The sequence below is a fragment of the Prinia subflava genome, chromosome 7, assembly GCF_021018805.1.
Source record: "Prinia subflava isolate CZ2003 ecotype Zambia chromosome 7, Cam_Psub_1.2, whole genome shotgun sequence".
Taxonomy (NCBI): domain Eukaryota; kingdom Metazoa; phylum Chordata; class Aves; order Passeriformes; family Cisticolidae; genus Prinia; species Prinia subflava.
In genome coordinates, this window is record NC_086253.1 from 3,871,839 (window position 1) to 3,889,585 (window position 17,747).

A 17,747-nucleotide genomic window follows, 5' to 3' on the forward strand; every position below is an offset into this window, starting at 1 on the left:
TCCCACTGGTGGGGGAATGAGGAAGGGGCTTGGCTTCTGGCTGGCATAGTGATAATATAACCTAAAACTGCAAATTTTGTAATATTCAAACATAAGTACAAGTTTGAAGATTTCATGGGCTACCAGAAATTGCTCAAAAGCTTGGAGAAATGAACTGTATGTGAAATGAACTGTATAAGACTTAGATTAAGTGAGAAAATACAAGATACTGGAAGGGTCTTTGAACCAACAGAAGCATCTTAATATCCAGGAGCTCAGCAGCAGGAGCTGGACAATGGGAAGGATATAACAGGGCTTTTGAACAGTCCAAGAAAAAAACAAATGCTCTCAGTTTAGGTTCATTGTGAATCAGGAGATTTTCTTAAGAGATTTCACCATTCAACTATAACATATTGAGGCTGGTGCTGAATTTGGACAGACTCCGAGGCCTATATTAATCAGCTATTAATAATTCATTGTCTGTATAAAAAGAAGACCAAAAAGATTCTGGAGTGTGCTCATAAACTAAATCAATCTTATTTTTAATAGGTTTCTATCAACATGTCTTCTTCAAAGATTGCACTCAGATTTGAACCACTTCAAGACTTAAATTACTACTTCTTTCCTTTTAACCAGTTCCAGTAAGAACCTTGCCCATTGGAAAGTTTTTGAATTCATGAGAGAAACTTCCATATTGGGCAATTTCAAAGCAGGTAACAGTAATTCTTCAGGGGTTTTGTTAAACCCAGCACTAAACTTTAAAATTACAGTTGTACCCTCAATGCAATGCAACACAGCCCACAAAGAGTGTTTTGCTCTCCATGAAAGATTTCCTAACATATTGTATATCTTAGTTTTCGCATGTTCTGTCAATGAACCAGCTTCAGGTATGAAGTGCAGCATTTTTTCTTCAGAGTAGCCATCTGCTGTGGTGTGCCCATCGTGACAGTGACTCACTCTGGGTGGATTAGGTTTGTGAGCCCTGGGATTCCTGGGATCTTTCATCTGCACGATGTTTCATTCTTTTCTGGAGCCCCACCAAGTGTCTGGAGCACAGCAGTGCTTGGATGCCTGTGCTGTTTTCAAAGACACTCACAGATTTGCAGAACCTTAGGCACATTTTACAATCCTGCTCTCCCTCTGGGTTTGTGGGAGGACTGAGAAAAATGTTGAAACTATCCCTCTTACACACAGAATCACACTCTCCTGTTTCTGCAGAGCAAACCCCTTGCATACGTTTCCTATGTGATTTAATTCTTCACCCGTGATCCACAATTTTTTAAAAACTTTATTTTCCTTTTATCCTGGTGCTAAATGTCAACCAGGATTCCAGCATTTTAAACTGTGGGACTGATAAATGGAGCTGAACAGGGTGGCTAATTCTGATGTCTTAAACTGGTTTTGTGGGCTGTGAGTAATTACACACCTTGCTGAAACCAGGAGGCTTGAAAATCAACTGTCAGGAGCTCTGTGCCCTGACACATTTTACCATTCCAGCCTTTTGATTATCACCAAATCAATGTTTTGCTCACTGAGGCTTGTGCCACTTGATGAAAGTTTGAACCTGGTACTGTAAGGTGCAACCCTTCTATGAGCTACTAAGGACCTCACAGAAGGCCAGGTCACACTTTTCTGGTCACTTAATGCTCAGTGTCTGAATGGAAAAAAAATAAATTCTATCGGGTCTTGGACTCATGGATTTGGGAATAATGTAAAAAAAGCAATTGAAGGTAATTTTTCTATTGCTAAACAGGCAAGCAGGTACAAAAATACCACAAAGTAAAATTTTCGAGCTGAGCTTAGTTAGTTAACGATGGTAAAATCCAATATTTTTCTTTTCCCCTTCAGATTTTCATAATGATGACATTTTCTTAATTAAAGAACAGTTTCAAAATACAGAATTATTTCAGTTCTCTCAATTCACTCTGATAAGAATAGCTCTAAGATTTAAGGGAGAACAGTGTCACTTGCCTTGGAATTCTTTCTACACTTGGTGCACAAAATGTAAAAGGTAAAGTTAAAAGGAAAAATTCGCCTGCAAATTTTAGCTTGGACCATAAATACCTATTAGATTATACCGAAATCTGAAACAGCAGTGTTTTGTAACAAGCATAAGGCAGTGCTACCTAAGAAGCTTTGTGTAACTTCTAAGGAAAAATGGGGACAGCAGGTCCTTAAGTTACAATAGCAAATACATTACAAAGCAGGAAAAAAAATTGCTGCATTAATGTCTGCTTCTTCAAACACCATTTTACCTGGTTATTTCCCATAGCAAAGCAGGAGGGAAATGTCTCTTTCCTCTGCCCTGTAATTTAGCTGGTTTAAAAAGGGTTCAGCTTCGAGATTAGACACCTAAACCAGTGGCCAGTGCAGGCACATCTGCCAGTTTAGGCTGTATAAATTTGTATTTTAGGAGCAGGAGATCAAATCAACACAGTCAGTGCAGGTATTCAGGTCTCTCACAAGAGATTTGGGGAGCTCTGGAGCTTTTTAGATTCTGTCGCTGTTTGCCACACTGAAATGACCACACTGAGATGGAACTTGAGAGAAAGAGCAAGGGCAGAAAAGCCCTCATTTGTTTATTTCATCTTATTATATACTTTTGGAGTGTATAAATATAATATAAATATACAGAGTATTTAATCTTATTATATACTTTAGAAAGGTGACCATGGATTGGTGGGTGGAATTCCCACCTCTCAACAACATTGGTTAACAGGACTGCCTCTCCTCTCCTGGAGAAGAATGCAAAAACAATGACAGTATTTACAAAAAACAATCTCTTGTTTACATGAACAGGGCATGAGAAGTGAGAACCTCTACTTTAATATGAACGCTCAGAAAACCAGGAAACCTCATGATGACAAGATTCCACTGACTGATCTTTGGTGACCTGTGATAGGATCTGAGAGAAAGGCTGGAACTGTCACAGGTTAAGATTTATTTTGGATACCAGGGAAAGGTTCTTAAACTGAGGGTTCTGGCACTGCCCAGGCTCTCCAGGGAATGGGCACAGCCCCGAGGCTGCCACAGCTCCAGGAGAGCTTGGACAATGATCCCAGGGACAGGGTGGGGTTGTTGGGATGTCTGTGCAGGGCAGGGCGTTGGACTGGATCATCCTGGTGGGTCCCTTCCAGCTCAGGATATTCCATGCTGTAATTCAGTTTCCCACACTTACATTTCCCAGGAAAAAGCCTTAAGACGTCCAAAGGGCCCTGAGCCTTTTCCAGATGCTGGAATTTTGTCTGCCAACCCCAGCACCACGCTAAGTTTTGAGCACGTTGGTCTGAGAGCTGAATCTCACTCTTTCTTTCCTTAATTCCGTGTTTATGTAAATATTTTTGTTGCTCTACATTAGAGAACTTTGAGACTTCAGAAAACGTATTTCAAATTGTGCTTTAAAGCAGACAAAAGTGAGCTAAACTAAAGATGTATATTCTCTCAAAATACTCCTTGTATTTATATGAGATAAGCAATAATGTTTAGAGGAGGAGGTCCTCATTAAAATATCAAATGCAATGCTCTGGGCAAAACCAAGGCAATACTGACTAAAAATAAATAAATAAAAAAGTTATTGCTTATAGATAAAGCAGTAAGGAATGAGCATTTCTGAATGAAAGAAGTTCAGAAAAAGAAAAAGCTATGGTTGTTCTGGGAAAGCAGCCTACCAGTAATAAATGAATAAATACATAAAACATCCAAGCATTTAACTCAGCTAATGAGGGTTAAGAGAGGACTTGCTGATGTTCTATGTAAATTCATCCTCTGAGACTTCTGAAAGTGAAGGGCACTTTAGTCCATCAGAAGAAAAAAGAAGTATAAGAAACTGTAAAATGCACAAGTTTAACAATTAGCATCATTAGTCATCAGAACAACAACTTTATCATTTATCTTTGGATTGAAAATTAATGACTTCCTAAAAGACATTCTAGGTCAAGTACAAGTTTTTAATTTTGGTGTAGGAATAGCTTGGAGAAATTTTCCAGTAAAATATTCAAAACATGGAGTTAATGAAGTGGCTAAACTGTGATCGTTGACAGATAAAAGGGGGAGAAAAGATACTTTTATTGTCAAATAATCAAATTATCTCCTCTGCCTGTATCAACACATGACAGAAATATGCATTAGTTAGATTTTTAAGAACTAGATAAGATTTTACTTATTGCCAAGAGCTATTCTTTCCTGGTTTTCCTGAGTTATTTTTTTAAAATTATTTTTTAATCAAAATCTCTGTTTTCATCATAGGATGTGTATTTGCTTGAAAACATCTAAATGGTAGAACAATCATCCAGTATTTCAGTTTAAAGCCAATTGCAAAAAAAAGGTAAATAGTGAGAGTCCTGCTTATGAGACCTGGAATTGTAAGTATTGTCAATTATACATATTCCTGGCTTTGAAATAATTTTGGGCTAAAAGTAGGTGAGAATACAGTAATATTTGGTGTATATTACTGCAGTATAGTGGTTTTTCTATTTACATATGTACATTGACTATCAATGCATTACTTTGGTTATTAACATTTGCAACAGCCAATTCACTGTTTTAATGTATTATTTCATGAAACCCCAGTCAGTTTGTACATTAAGAAATTGGGTGACTGGCACCAAATTTTTATGCATTGCAAGGCTATTCTTATCAATTTTCACCTTCTACTTTGCCATTCAGTGCAGGAAAATGCAAGAAGGAGAGAATTAGGTAATGCACTTTATCTCTTTTTTAATTCCTGTGTACAATAAATCACACATAGTGAAGCATCTTCATAAAGATATAATTAAAATTGGAATTAAGAAGTATGAAGTGCCTCTTTGGAGAAGAAATGAGAATAGCTGGAAAATAGTGATTCATTAGTGTGATCCATAAGGGAAAGTGGAAAAAGAGGGGGGGAAAAAAAGTCTCAACACCCTTTTCTGATAGGAGACTTATAAAAAATCTACTGACTAATGGTGGTTTGTGGGACAGATGGATGGAATTCACTTACTATATTTCTTGCAATTATTTAATGTCACAGGCATATATAAATAGTAAGTATTTATTTTCCCTCCTGCTCTCTTTCCCTCATTCATAAGCTCCAGCCCACCTCCAGTTTTGACTGTCTGAAACCAAAACTGCAATCCTGAAGTTCAGCTGCCACTTTACCCCAGATGCTCTTAAACTCTATTTTTCAATGGTTATTTTCCCAAACCTCTGAAGTTCTGTTTCTTGGCATGACCAGACCCTCAAAGCTCTTGTGTCACCAAAAACATGGATGTGAACAACCCACCCTCTCAATACTGTCCTGCTGTAGGAAATCCATCTGCTGGAATTATTTTCCCTTTTGTGTCTGAGTGTGAATTAAAAAGAAACAGGGATAAACCCTGGCCATGGATCCATTTCAATACAAGCTGGAGTAGATATGGATTCTCTTTGCTACACCTATACTTGAACCCATCTTCCTTCTCACTCATAGTTTTTGGTGAGCATCTCACATTTCCTTCTATTTTTTTTTTTCTTTAAAAGGAAAGTACATCTTCTGCTGTGATATTGAAAGGTAGATCACAAAGACCTTCCTTTAGTAAATGGTTTGTGCTGTTGGAGCCCAGTGACAAAAAACAAAACAAAAAAACAAAACAAAACAAAACAAAACAAAACAAAACAAAAAAAAACCCCAAAAAACAAAAAACCAAAAAAACCCCACCTGTCTTCTATTGCAATACTAAAGTTATGGAGAGTGATTGGATTTAAGAGGTTGCCTATTTCCCGTGTAGGACCTAAAGTAAACCAGGCGTAGGCCTGGCAGGCAAAGAACTAGGTGGAAAAACAAAAATCAAAAACTTGTAAGTTTTTACTTGTAGTAGTTACTCTAATAAAGAGTAACTTAAATTGTCTGACTGCTATTAGGTAGAGAAATGGTTCTCTGGAAACTGAGGGAAAAAAACCCCAAAACTAATAACAAAACTAAAGACAATTGAAGAAAAAGGAGCAGGGGATAGGATTGGATTTTGACAGTCCAAACCACAAGAAGAGAGAAATAAAGATTGACAAAGGTGAATTAGAAAGTGCCCCTATTTCAACAGAGAAATTCTTTCCACAGATATAACTAGGAGTCTATAAAAATTAGTAATTAGAGAAGAAAGTGAAGAAGAAAACCGAAGGAAGCAGGTTCTGACCTAATAACATCAAGGAGCAGCACGAGGACTTGCAGTCTCCTGTGGTGAGACACAATGTTTGAAGTATCTTGCTTAATTATAGCTCTGCTAATTCGTAGTAGTTGTTAAATAAATTTACTGTATCCTTTAGTCTTTGATAATGAACTAATGGTGAAATGGCATGAGGCTTTATTTTTGCTTCAGAGTCTCACAGTAAGCCAGAGGAGGCTCTTGCCCACACAGCTGAGGATGCCCTGCTTGTTTTTGTTTAAGCTCTCCTTGGTGAGCACATCAAAAGGGTTTTCTCAATTGGCAGCCCAGCAGATTCCTCATGTGGGTAATGAGGGTGAACTCCCCTAAAATCAGGGCTTCTAACATTGGGCATGGTGGTACATAAATCCTCATCTGCATCTCAGATTTCATTCTCCAAGACAAGAGCTGTTTGCAGTGGTTGTGCACTAATTTTGGAGTCCCTTTGGATACACCCTGGAGTCACACTTGGCAGCAGCATTTGATTGCCAGTAACACAGGAGTTATGGATGGGGAAGTGCAATTAGGTCACGGAGAACAATTGTTCCCCCTGGTATCTCCTCATTTTAAACCAGATTCATTTAAGATGAAGCTATGCCTCATTGTTCTTTAGACAGCCTCGAGAGGCTCTGGCAGCTGGACTAAGCAGAAATTCATCCTGATGGTAACACAGTGATCAAAGCACTCTGGAATGACTGCATGCTTACCAAGTGTATTCTTACAAAAGCATTATGTATGTATTTTATAACCAGAATAAATGTGCTGGAAACTGAAAACTGGAAGCCTGTTACTGGAAATTATTTTTTGCAAACTGTACTTACCCAGCAGCAATAACACATTTTAACATCTGCTGTTACCTTCCTGGAGCGTATGGATTTAGCTATTACTAGGAACTTAACAAGCCCAGTGCCTTGATCAGCTGCTTTCCAAATCACTTTATCATAGGGGGAATTCTTTAGGGAACTGCAGCCGTGGTGTGTCATAATGCATTTAGCAAATGACAAATGCAAACACGTTGAAATGCATATGCAGAGAAGGCAAAATGCATTTTCTGGGCTGGATACTCTTCGGACTGTGAAAACAGTATGAAATTAAATAAAGACCTGGAAAGTTTCTTGTATAAAACCCCACCAAAATCACTGTCTGTGGAAGCAGGTAGATGATGATGATAAGATACGTGCAGAAACAGCTTGGGTTCCTCAATGTACTCCAGCAGTTTTACTCTGAGGGTAAGAAGGAACAATCCCAGTTAAATCGGTCCCACAGCTGATTGGAATTGTTTGACTGAGACAAAGCATCTCAAGCAGCACAGTATTTATTCCTCAACAGTTTGTATGTGTGCACTGCACTGATCCTTGTTTTGTATTGTCCCTCACAGAAGTCCCAGCTTTGTTCTTTCATAAATTATTCTCAAAACCAATGAACAAAGGCAAACAAACCCCACTAAATTCCTCAGCTGATCATTGTAGCTCTTATCTAAGAAAGCCTTTCTGGGATTTTGGACTCTGATGCTCTTCAGTGGTGACCTGCGTTAAGATAAGTTTTACAAGACCTCTCTTGTTGTAGGGGAGTCTTGGTTCTCATGTTCTTGCAACTTATTCCTGTCCCTTGTTGTGTTCTTTCTCATGTTTTTAGAACTATCTGTTTTCATCACCTCTCCTATGCCTTATCAGCCATTTTTAATATCTATATCAGTGACAAGCAGAGCTAATTTCATCTAGAGACTTTATCACATCCTCTGCGGAATATTGGCTCATTTTATATTTCACTTGCTGCAGACTTTAATATAATTTACCTTATCACTGAGTTACTGAAATGCAGATAACAACATTCTGCATTATAAAGTCATCTTCTCCTCGTGTCCTTGTTTGGCAGTTCTTTTGGGGTGGGCATGGCAAAGACTCCTCCCTCTGATTGTACAAAGAGTGTCTGCAGTGCTTGTGAGGAATCTCCTCCAGGACATCTTTCACATAGAATTGGTGTGGAAGGCATGCATTTTCACTTTCTGTCTGCCATTGCTGTCTGTATTCTGTGAAATTCCAAGTTCAGCTTCCAAATCTTGAAAAATCCACGGCAGTCTTAGAGCAGAGGTTCTACTCTGTTTTCTGCAAGGCCCTGAATGTGCCTTGTGTTGGAGCTGTGTCCTCTTGGCATTTCCTGCTTGTTGCAGCAATTTTGGCATCCAGCAGTTAAAATGAGAATACTGTGGAGGCCTCTTCAAAAGGAAAAGCACTACTGTCCTCTAGACCTTGACCAGTCCAGCTGCTGCTTTCATGACCAGCCTGGTTGGTTTGGAAATGTCATCAGAGGAAGAGATTGTTCAAAAAGGAGAAAAAACATTGGCACCAACCTGCTGAGTTTTCTCAGTGTGGTTGGGCTTGTGTCCCCTTGGATAGGCACACAATCATGGATTCTGGGAGAAAAGTCAATGACTTGTATGGCTGTGCTGAAATATCGATCAGCCAAGGCAGAGCAAACAGGTTTTATCATATAACCTCCTAAAAAGTAACAGGATACAGGTCTCCCTATGAATTATAAAGTAATGACATATGTAATAATAAAAGTTGACTGCAGCACTGCAAGAATAACTATGAAACAGCAGCTGTAGCATCTCATCTATGCACTCAAAGGGGAAAAGTGAGGCTGTGGCTCTAACTACAAGCTGAAATAACTTCCAAATATTTACCAGAGCTCTATAGTAGCATTTCTTTAAAGGAGTGTTGTGTTGTCCTAAATAGAGCGTGGAATTGTAATTTCAGTGTCCTAAACAGCTGCAGTTGCTGCTGATTTATGAAGACAAACTTGATTTCCTTTGTATAAGTAATTAGCAATCTGTTCCTAGATTACTGGATTTGTATTTCATAGTTTATATTTCCAAATCACTTTTTCCTTGGAAGATGCCAATGTATTGTATCTCTTTTAGCTGACTGTAACTGCGGTATCTGACCTTTTACCCTTCCAAGTGTCTCCCTCACTGATGGGAAATGATTGATGTGTGATGCTGGTGCTGGATGGGTTTTAATCACAATACAGATTTAGGACATGTAGCAGGAAAAAGTCAAATGTTTCAGGAGGCAGGTGCAAAGCAAAACTCTGTATGTAATGTGTAAAATGTTCTAACAAACTTGAATCTACATTAATCCTCTCTAACTTTCAAGTGCAAAAAAGCAAATGAATGTGAAATCACCTGAAATCAGGTTTTGAATATCCCTTTTTCACCTCTGTGATTTTGCAGGTCATAGGCTTTAGCAAAGAAAATGGATCCTATAAAGCATTAAAACAAAAAGAAGACGAAGCAAAAAAAATTAATGGAACTATCAAGAAGTTGTGATAAGCATCATATCAAAATTATTTATCTATCAGTCCTCAAAGACAGCAGGGAGGCAAAAAAGTATAAAAACCCTATGTCTTAGATATAGTGGCAGATTTAATTTAATTAGGAACAGACATTCTCAGCTGGACAGTAGGAATTAATGCCAGAGTACAAAGAATCTTGCACTTGGGGAGCAAACCTTTACATGAACGAGTAACTGAGGGTTAGCTCATGACTCTGTGCACAGCTGAAAAAGGAGTTTGGGGACAACCCTTATTTTAGAGAAGCTCCAGAAAGCCAAATCCTTTGAAAATATGTGCACATATTAACCTGTTAGGGGACATCAGTAGCCATGAATTCAAAGCCCACCCTCTCACAGAGCTGATGGTCGTGTCCATCCTGAAGGTCACTCTCTGCAGGATGATCATGCCAGGTCCTGGTTGAGAATGTCTCTGTTTCATGGGTGATTGTTCCATCTGGTATCTGCATGTTTGACCTCTGGGCTGCAGTGCTGATGTCTGACAATGCTGTTGTAAGAGGAAATCGTCTCAAGTTGTGATGGATTAATTTCCTAATATCCAACCAAACCTGGAGGGCTTAGCTTGGATATTAGGAAAAGTTTCTTCACTGAAAATGTGGACCTGGAAAGTGCTGGAGTCCCCATCCCTAGAGAGATTTAAAAGCTGTGGGGATGTGGGGACAGGGTGTAGTGTTTGGCAGTGCTGGGTTAAGGGTTGGACTGGGTGCCCTTCCAGCCTAAACATTTTGATGAATCTGTGACTGTCTCACTCTCCCGTGCTTTCTCCAGGAAATCCTCACTCCAGGCCTTCCCAGCGCTGTGTCCATGCACCAGTGCCCATTTTCACTCAGTGGAGCTAAACTTGAAAACACAGCTGTGACAGCTCTTCCTGTGATATTAAACCCAACAACATGGATCTCAATAACAGCATAACTGAGGGAAAGTCAGAATTAATTATCCCCAAGAAAACCAGAGCTGCAGGTTTACCCAGCTGATATAAAATAAGTTGTGGTCCTTTGTCAAAGATCATGAATCTACTAATAATTTGATATATCATAGGTATGCCTATTAAGAGTGACAAGTGGCTATTGTGGGCAGAATGACTCAGTACACTCAGACACTTTCTGCAGGAAATAACATTTAGATTATTTTAGAAATATACTTTAGTTCATGATACAGTTTGATCATTTGCTGAAAACACTGACTTTTAAAGAGGTTGAAATCAAACTAGAAGGTAAAATGCTTCAGTTACTTAAATACCAATGGTATAAAGTGATTATTGTAGCAACAGGGCACTGGGTTCTGTAAAATAACTTTTTTTTTGCCAGGAGTTGAGAAACCCAGCTCTGCCATCACCACTGCATGTGCTGGAGCCCAGGGTTCCTGGAGATGCCTGAATTCCTGCCTGCCCACAGGGAGCAGTGAATTAATTCCTCACTTTGCTTTTCATGGAATACAAAAATAGATACGTTGGAATACATCTGTATTGATTTTTACATATGCTGTGTTCCTATTCAGCCAGAAAAATGTAGCAATTGGAAGCTCTATTGACATTTACATGTTGAAAATGGTTTTCTTGTCAAAGTTACCAAATAGCTGGTGGTAGTGCTACACTCACAAGGATGTCACAGGGACTGCATCCCGACACATTTTGACATTTAACTCAGTTGCAGAACCAATGTAGATGACCCTTTCTCTTCTTAAATGTCTTGGGAATAATCCTGATAGTGTGCTGAATAAAAAGGAAATTTCTCTAAAAGAATATTCATTCCCATTCACCATGATAAAAGCAATAAAATAAATATGGCATAATATTGCATTTCTGTTTATTATTTAGGCTGAAAATTCCCTCCTTCAAGGATAAGCTTGGTTATCTTTTGTCAGTGGCTCTTGGAACTCTGGAATGGAATGGTTGTGAGTAGGCACATTTTCCATTTGGTGTGCAGAAAATCAGACACTGAACTGATGAGGGAGGGAGGATGTGTATTTAGCTTGATTAACAACTGGAACAGATTGTCTCCACTTTCTGCTTTGTCTCAAGTTTTCAGTGTGACTTTTGTTCAGGTTTTTCTGTCAGTGCGTGCCATACTCCATCCTCAAAAATGGGCACAGTGTGGCCTGATTTCTTTCTCTCTTTTTCTGTTTAAAATGTGATGCGTTGTTATAACATTTGCTACAATGAAGCTCCAGTGTTAATTTCTGTCCCTAGGTAAATCCCAAATACCATTTGTCTGATGTGGGAAATATGGCATAAATTGGTGAATTGTGTTCCCTTTCAGGTCACAGCACTTGCAACTACAACTTTTCTCTTACTCTACCTTTAGTCCTTCTCCAAAATATTTAAAAAGGTTTGCTTTGGAAGCTGGCAGGAAGAGTAATATGAAGAATGGACTATTAGAGCTTCAAATTAGGGATAGCATTAGGCACATTGAATTCTTTTCTTTCATTAGTAAAGAGTCACATTAGTAAAGAGTCAATTATTAACTCTGCTACTTGATTTATTCCAACATTTTGAATGTATTAGAGGTCAATGTATTTAAGGTTTTTTTCTTTTTTTTAATTATTATTTCAAGTGGAAATTAGGTTCTCAAAGGCTAAGTAGATTATAATAGATCCCAGCTCCTGGGCCCAAGCACTGCTATGCCAGTAGGATTTATTGTAACTCATACCTTCAGAGAATAAGAATTAAGTGTAATTTTCACTTTTAGTTAATGAGATCATGTGCTGTTCAATAGGTATTTTCAGTGTGATTTGATAGTGAATTCTTGCTGAGAGATTCAGGCTTTGGCTTTATCAGTGTGGTTCCTTAATTTCTGATCACTTCTTTTTCTGCCTTTCCAATTTGAACACATATTTCCATTTTGATATGCAAATTTATCATCAGATACAGTCTTAATGCTTCACTTGTAAGAATATTAAGCTGTGTAGGCCCAGTGAAAGCTCACTGAAGAGCTGAATAAAGGCAGAGAATTTGTAAAGTATCAGTTGTATTTAAGAGTTAAACAGGTGAATTGTATATTGTCCCTGGAAATGTTCAATAAATGTTCAAATGTGGTGACCTGAGACATGAATTAGCAGTGGATTTGACAGTGTTGGGTTGATGGTTGGATTGGATGATCTTAGAGATCTCTTCTAATCTAAATTCCATGATTCTGTGACACTATGATTCTTTATCCTAAAAGGGAGTGGAATTAGACACCACCACTTGGACTGTTGGGGCAAAACCTCAATGTATAAATGATCCTGAGAGTATTGAGAACAGCACAGAATTCATTGTTTATTCAATTAAACCCTTGTAACTTCATAGGACTTCTACTGTCCTCTTTTCATTAAGGTGTAATGATGCAGGAAGCTTAAATTAATTCCATTTATTATTTGATTTGCTGCTTACTCAGAGACTGAACTCATATGCTCATTTATTGAACTATCTCGATGGTTTTTTTCTTAATTCAAGCAAATGCAAACACCAAAGCAGTTGCAGAACTTGCTGTATCCACTGTCAGAACATGATATGACTGTTCAGGCAGAAGAAGGGATCAGGTTGTTCCTGTGTCTTGTTTAGGTGTGAGTGGGGAGAACACAGCAGCAAAGAAAAATTAGAGATTTTTATCTCTAAATTGTGAACCAATCTTGCTTTGCCTTTGCCATCAGTCTGAAATTATTGTCCTTACTGCCACTGAGGACCAGACAAATCTGCTTACTAACTTGGGTGCAAACAGTTTTTTTGGTAGATAATGCCTCTCTCTGTGTAAGAGGTAAATATAATTCTGGTTATTTTTAGAAACAAAAGGTTTGTAAAAGATTTCTGGGTTCCTACTTTGGCTGGTCCTTGGAGTGAGGGGTGCAGAGAGAAATGGAAAAGTTCTGGTAAAAGGGCTGTTCTTCAAGAGACCTCAATCAGAAATACTTATGAGCTGCTTTGTGCTTGTGTGAGGAGGGATTTTTTTGGGAAAAGAGGCAAATATTGAGGGCATGGGTAGAATTGTTTGATTTTAATTTTTTTTACACTTTGACTGATGATTCCCCATGAAGGCTTTGGTATTGTGACAGTTATGACTTTTGATTCACTCCCCACAATCTTTTTTTTTTTTTTTTTAATTTGTTTAAAACTACTTTCAAGCAGAGACTTTTCCTGATAGTTTTCCCAGATACAGATACATTATTAGAAAAATAATCAGTATATTCATGCAGATGCATGCAGAGTTCAACAGCCAAAAAAATGTTAGAACTGGAAATATCTTCCCCCGGTTTGCTTTGTCCTAATATCAGTTTGGTCAGTGTCTGACAATCTTTGTGATCCAAGAAACTACAATGTGGGAAGACTTAAAATTCTTCTACCTGTTAATTAATTTTAATGTATAACAGAGAGATTGATTTGTCTTCACAGTTAGAAATGATTTTCAGAAAACTGAAAAGGCTGTTTTGAGAATCAGTGTGAAATATTCTGACAATCTATAAGCTGGAGGTTTTTATAGGTAAATATAGACCTGTCAAATTACAGGGATTCTTTATCTTCAATTATGATAAAAGTTCCAACATTGAAGTAAGAATCAGACTTATCTGTTTCCTGAATCAGAACCCTAATTAAAGAAAAAATAAGTAAATTACTGCAAATATGCAGTAGAAAGCAATTTCCTCATGATAGATTTAATTGAACTTGGTCTCTGGGGACAGCAATATAATATTGTCTCAATTTAAGAAGAAATGAGATCATGCTTCGGAATTTTAGGTCCTGCCTTTGCAATTTAACTTTGGCCCTGGTGTGGAATTCCATCAAATCTTGGAATTTCAAAAATACACCTTCCTTATCAGCTGAAATTTCAATTATCCTATAGAACTGCACTTTAGTGCACCATGGATTCTTGGAAGGGCAGAAGGAAATATTCAGATTCTGACACAACAGGAAGGTTTTTCATTGTGTTGGGTTTGAGCCCTACTAAAACTCTAGGCCCTGGTATTACCTAAAATTAACTTCAAAGGAGAAAGAAATCTTAGAGTGCATCAGGTAAGGATCTCCCTTCAGGATAAGAGTAGCATCTTACAAGCATCCACGACACTTCAATTTAAATATTGCATTGTGCTGCAAATGGAAATTCCATCACGTAAGTGGGAGCTGCAAAAGAAAAGGCAGATTGCTGCTTGACAATTTTACAAATTATTTAGGTAATTATTTGTTGCTGGAGGAGGTAATGTCAGGACTGTTTGGTGAATAAAGTGGTTTCTTGTGTTGTTGGTGGCTTGTGTCACTGTTGGTAGCTCAAGAAAAGAGCTGGGGTAATGATGGTGTTCTTATTATCAATACTTATTATTTATTAAGACTGTCACTCTGAGTGGTCCATAAAAAATACAATGCAGGGCAGGTTTTTTCCTGGTAAGACTTGGATGAACTCATTAAATAAATCCTGGCTGAGCCAGAAATTGAAAATAAGAAAGGGAGATGGAAAAAGAGAGGTCGGGCATAGTCAATGAAATTGTTTATTCAGAGACTCAGTTGTAAATATGGGCAGGTGAAGAAAGTCTGCCTGGGCCTGGATGGGGGTTGATAAAATCCCAGGTGAAGAGAGGAAAAAGGAAGAAACAAAGATGCTAAACCAGGGCAGAAATGCTTCTTTACCATGTCCTGAATTGGCTGATGTGTTACAACATGATTTCCTTACTTGCTGTAAACAACAACAAAAATATTGCTTAAGTTTAGAGGAACAGAAAAAATTAAAAATACTTCCGCCAGAGTCTGATTGAAAAAAGAATTAGAGCCATAATTCATTTTTCTATAGGTGGTGTTTTAGCTTTTTTTTTGTTGCTATATTTCCTACAGATAATATTCAGAATGAACTCTTGAATTCATCAGCTGAAGGCTTTTGGGAACCAAGTTTCCCAGAAGCATTATTTGGAGTAATCATCAGACTCTATTAGCAGAACTCTTTTATAATGAATTCCTCTGCCCCATATAATTTCGAGTTGATTTTCATGGAGAATTTGTTCTTGAAAAAGACTGTGAAATGAAAATCTTATTGTTATTCCGAAACAATTTCTGAGTGATTATAGCTTTATTAAATAGGTTTAATGCAAATTAACTGAAATCAAGTATTCTTGAACTTTGTGACTGCATAAAGCCACGTATGTGCAATTCTGAAATAACATCACTTGTCATATTCCTTATGAAGATAAATCTTGTGTATAGAAGCATAACAGGGCATCAGAACAGTTATAATTATTAGAAAATCTTTTCTATTGTCCTGGGAAAAAAATGGCAGTCATTTAAAACATAATAATTACTTCTAACTGCAGAGTGGTCTGAAAATTCTGACTGTTGGTCTCCACTCCCCTCACAGGGGTGGGAAGATGCTGCCAGAATTCAGGGTGTTTAGAGAGAGCAGGTTCAGAAGAGAGGGCTGCTCGGAGCACATTTGAAGGTGATTGTGAGTTCCTTTTGAAAAGGCCCCAGGGAAGCTTGGGAAGGACTTTAAATAATTCACATGGCAAAAAATGCATCCGGAGAGCTTGGAGTCAATAAAGCCTCCAGCTCTTTATAGCACTTCATGGCTGAGCCCTGGTGGATTAATTCAAGCTCTCAGAGGTAAAGACAGCACATTCTGGATGTGCTTGGGTGCAAATGTGAGATACCAGATGGGAGCCAGCCCCGAGAGGGAGGGCACAATAAACCCACAGCCAGAAAGCTGAAATGAGAAGTGGGATTGGTTCCTTTAGCATAAATAACTCTTCTGCTGCCCTGCATTTCATGGGCCTACAGTTCTGATGCGAATAATTCTGAGTAGAAAAATCGGGATAGAGTAGAAATCTGTGTGGGATGGAAGATAAATTTAGGTCTGTAATGAGGGACAGTTTGAATTATGAGCTCGGTGTATCAGCTGTTAAAGACATTCTTCTTTGCTGCATAAAATGCAGAAGTTTCAAAATGTTTTCCAGCCAACAGTATTTCTTTCACTTTCTGTGGATGTTATGGGCTTCTTAAAAGGAAAAGTTTTGCAAATTATGTAAAAAGCTTTAAGCAGACCAAATGACTAGTTTCCCATAGCCTATATTCAAGGGAAATGAAGCCCAGCTCTGACCAAGCAGTTATTTTATATTAAAGATGTAACACTTCAGCAGATGCAAGGAACGTACAAGATAAGCCTCTTCCCATAATTGGAAATGATTTCTCTTGTTTGGGTTAAAGTTAATATCCAATTTTGTTTATTTTAACAAGTTGGTCCGAATTTGCTGAGAAAAGACGCAAATTTCTGATTTATTAAAAATCTAACTAGAGGGTATGGAGCCTGTTTATCCATGGTTTCACCATTTTGTCTGCTCAGTGTAGCCCAATTAGAAACAATAGATGTTTGAACATGGATAAAAGGCTGTTTTGCTACCACTGGTTATGTCAGTCAGCAGTGACCTCCAAATTTGGGGAGGAAAGAACAAACCTCAAGACAGCAGCACGAATTAGGGTAAGGAAAATGTGATTATTGCGTGTCACTTTGCTGTCTTCTGACAGAGAACTTCTTAGGAGATAATTCTGGTTTGAAGTGGAGATGGAACTGCAAGTGTACAAGGCGTGGTTTCCTGGAAAAAAAACAACCCAAACAGAAAAGCCAAACAAAAAAAACCAAACAAACCAACCAAACAAACCAACCAAACAAAACTCCCCAAACAAAAACTCTCAGTTACTTGATCCCTACCCTTTTTGCTTTGTGCCCTAATCCCCTAAAAGGTGGCATCTTCTAGGAAGAAATTACAGAGAAATTCCATTTTCAAGGAATTCCTGCTATGGAGAAATGCCCTTTTAAAGCCTGTCAGTGCTGTTTCTCATACAGCTGGAAAGATTTACTATCAAGTTAGCAAAGAAATATATGTTCAAACCTAAGATGTCCAGTACAGAACCAGGGTCCTGCAGAACATAGGACTAAATATTCCACAAAAAGGTACAAGAATTTCACACTGGCCACAAGTGTAATGATCTGTTCTTTGCATTGTCTCTTCTGCTAATCTCTAATATTAGAATTATATTAAAACTAAAAGGTGGTGCTCAATAACTTCTCAGAAATTTAACATTAACTGCCATAACTCTACTTAAATTCTGTAGTCTTGCTGATATCCAGTCTTACCAATGGTCAGTCTTTATTTCACTCTGTTAGACTGGCAGCAGCTTTGTTTGGCTGTCACTAATGCTCTGACACTGATGCTCTGTGTGGGCTAGAGCTGAGGAGTCTTGTGCTTATAGAAAGCCCCACACTTTATTCTTCAAATAAATCTTATTCACCACCCTCTCCATAAATTCTTT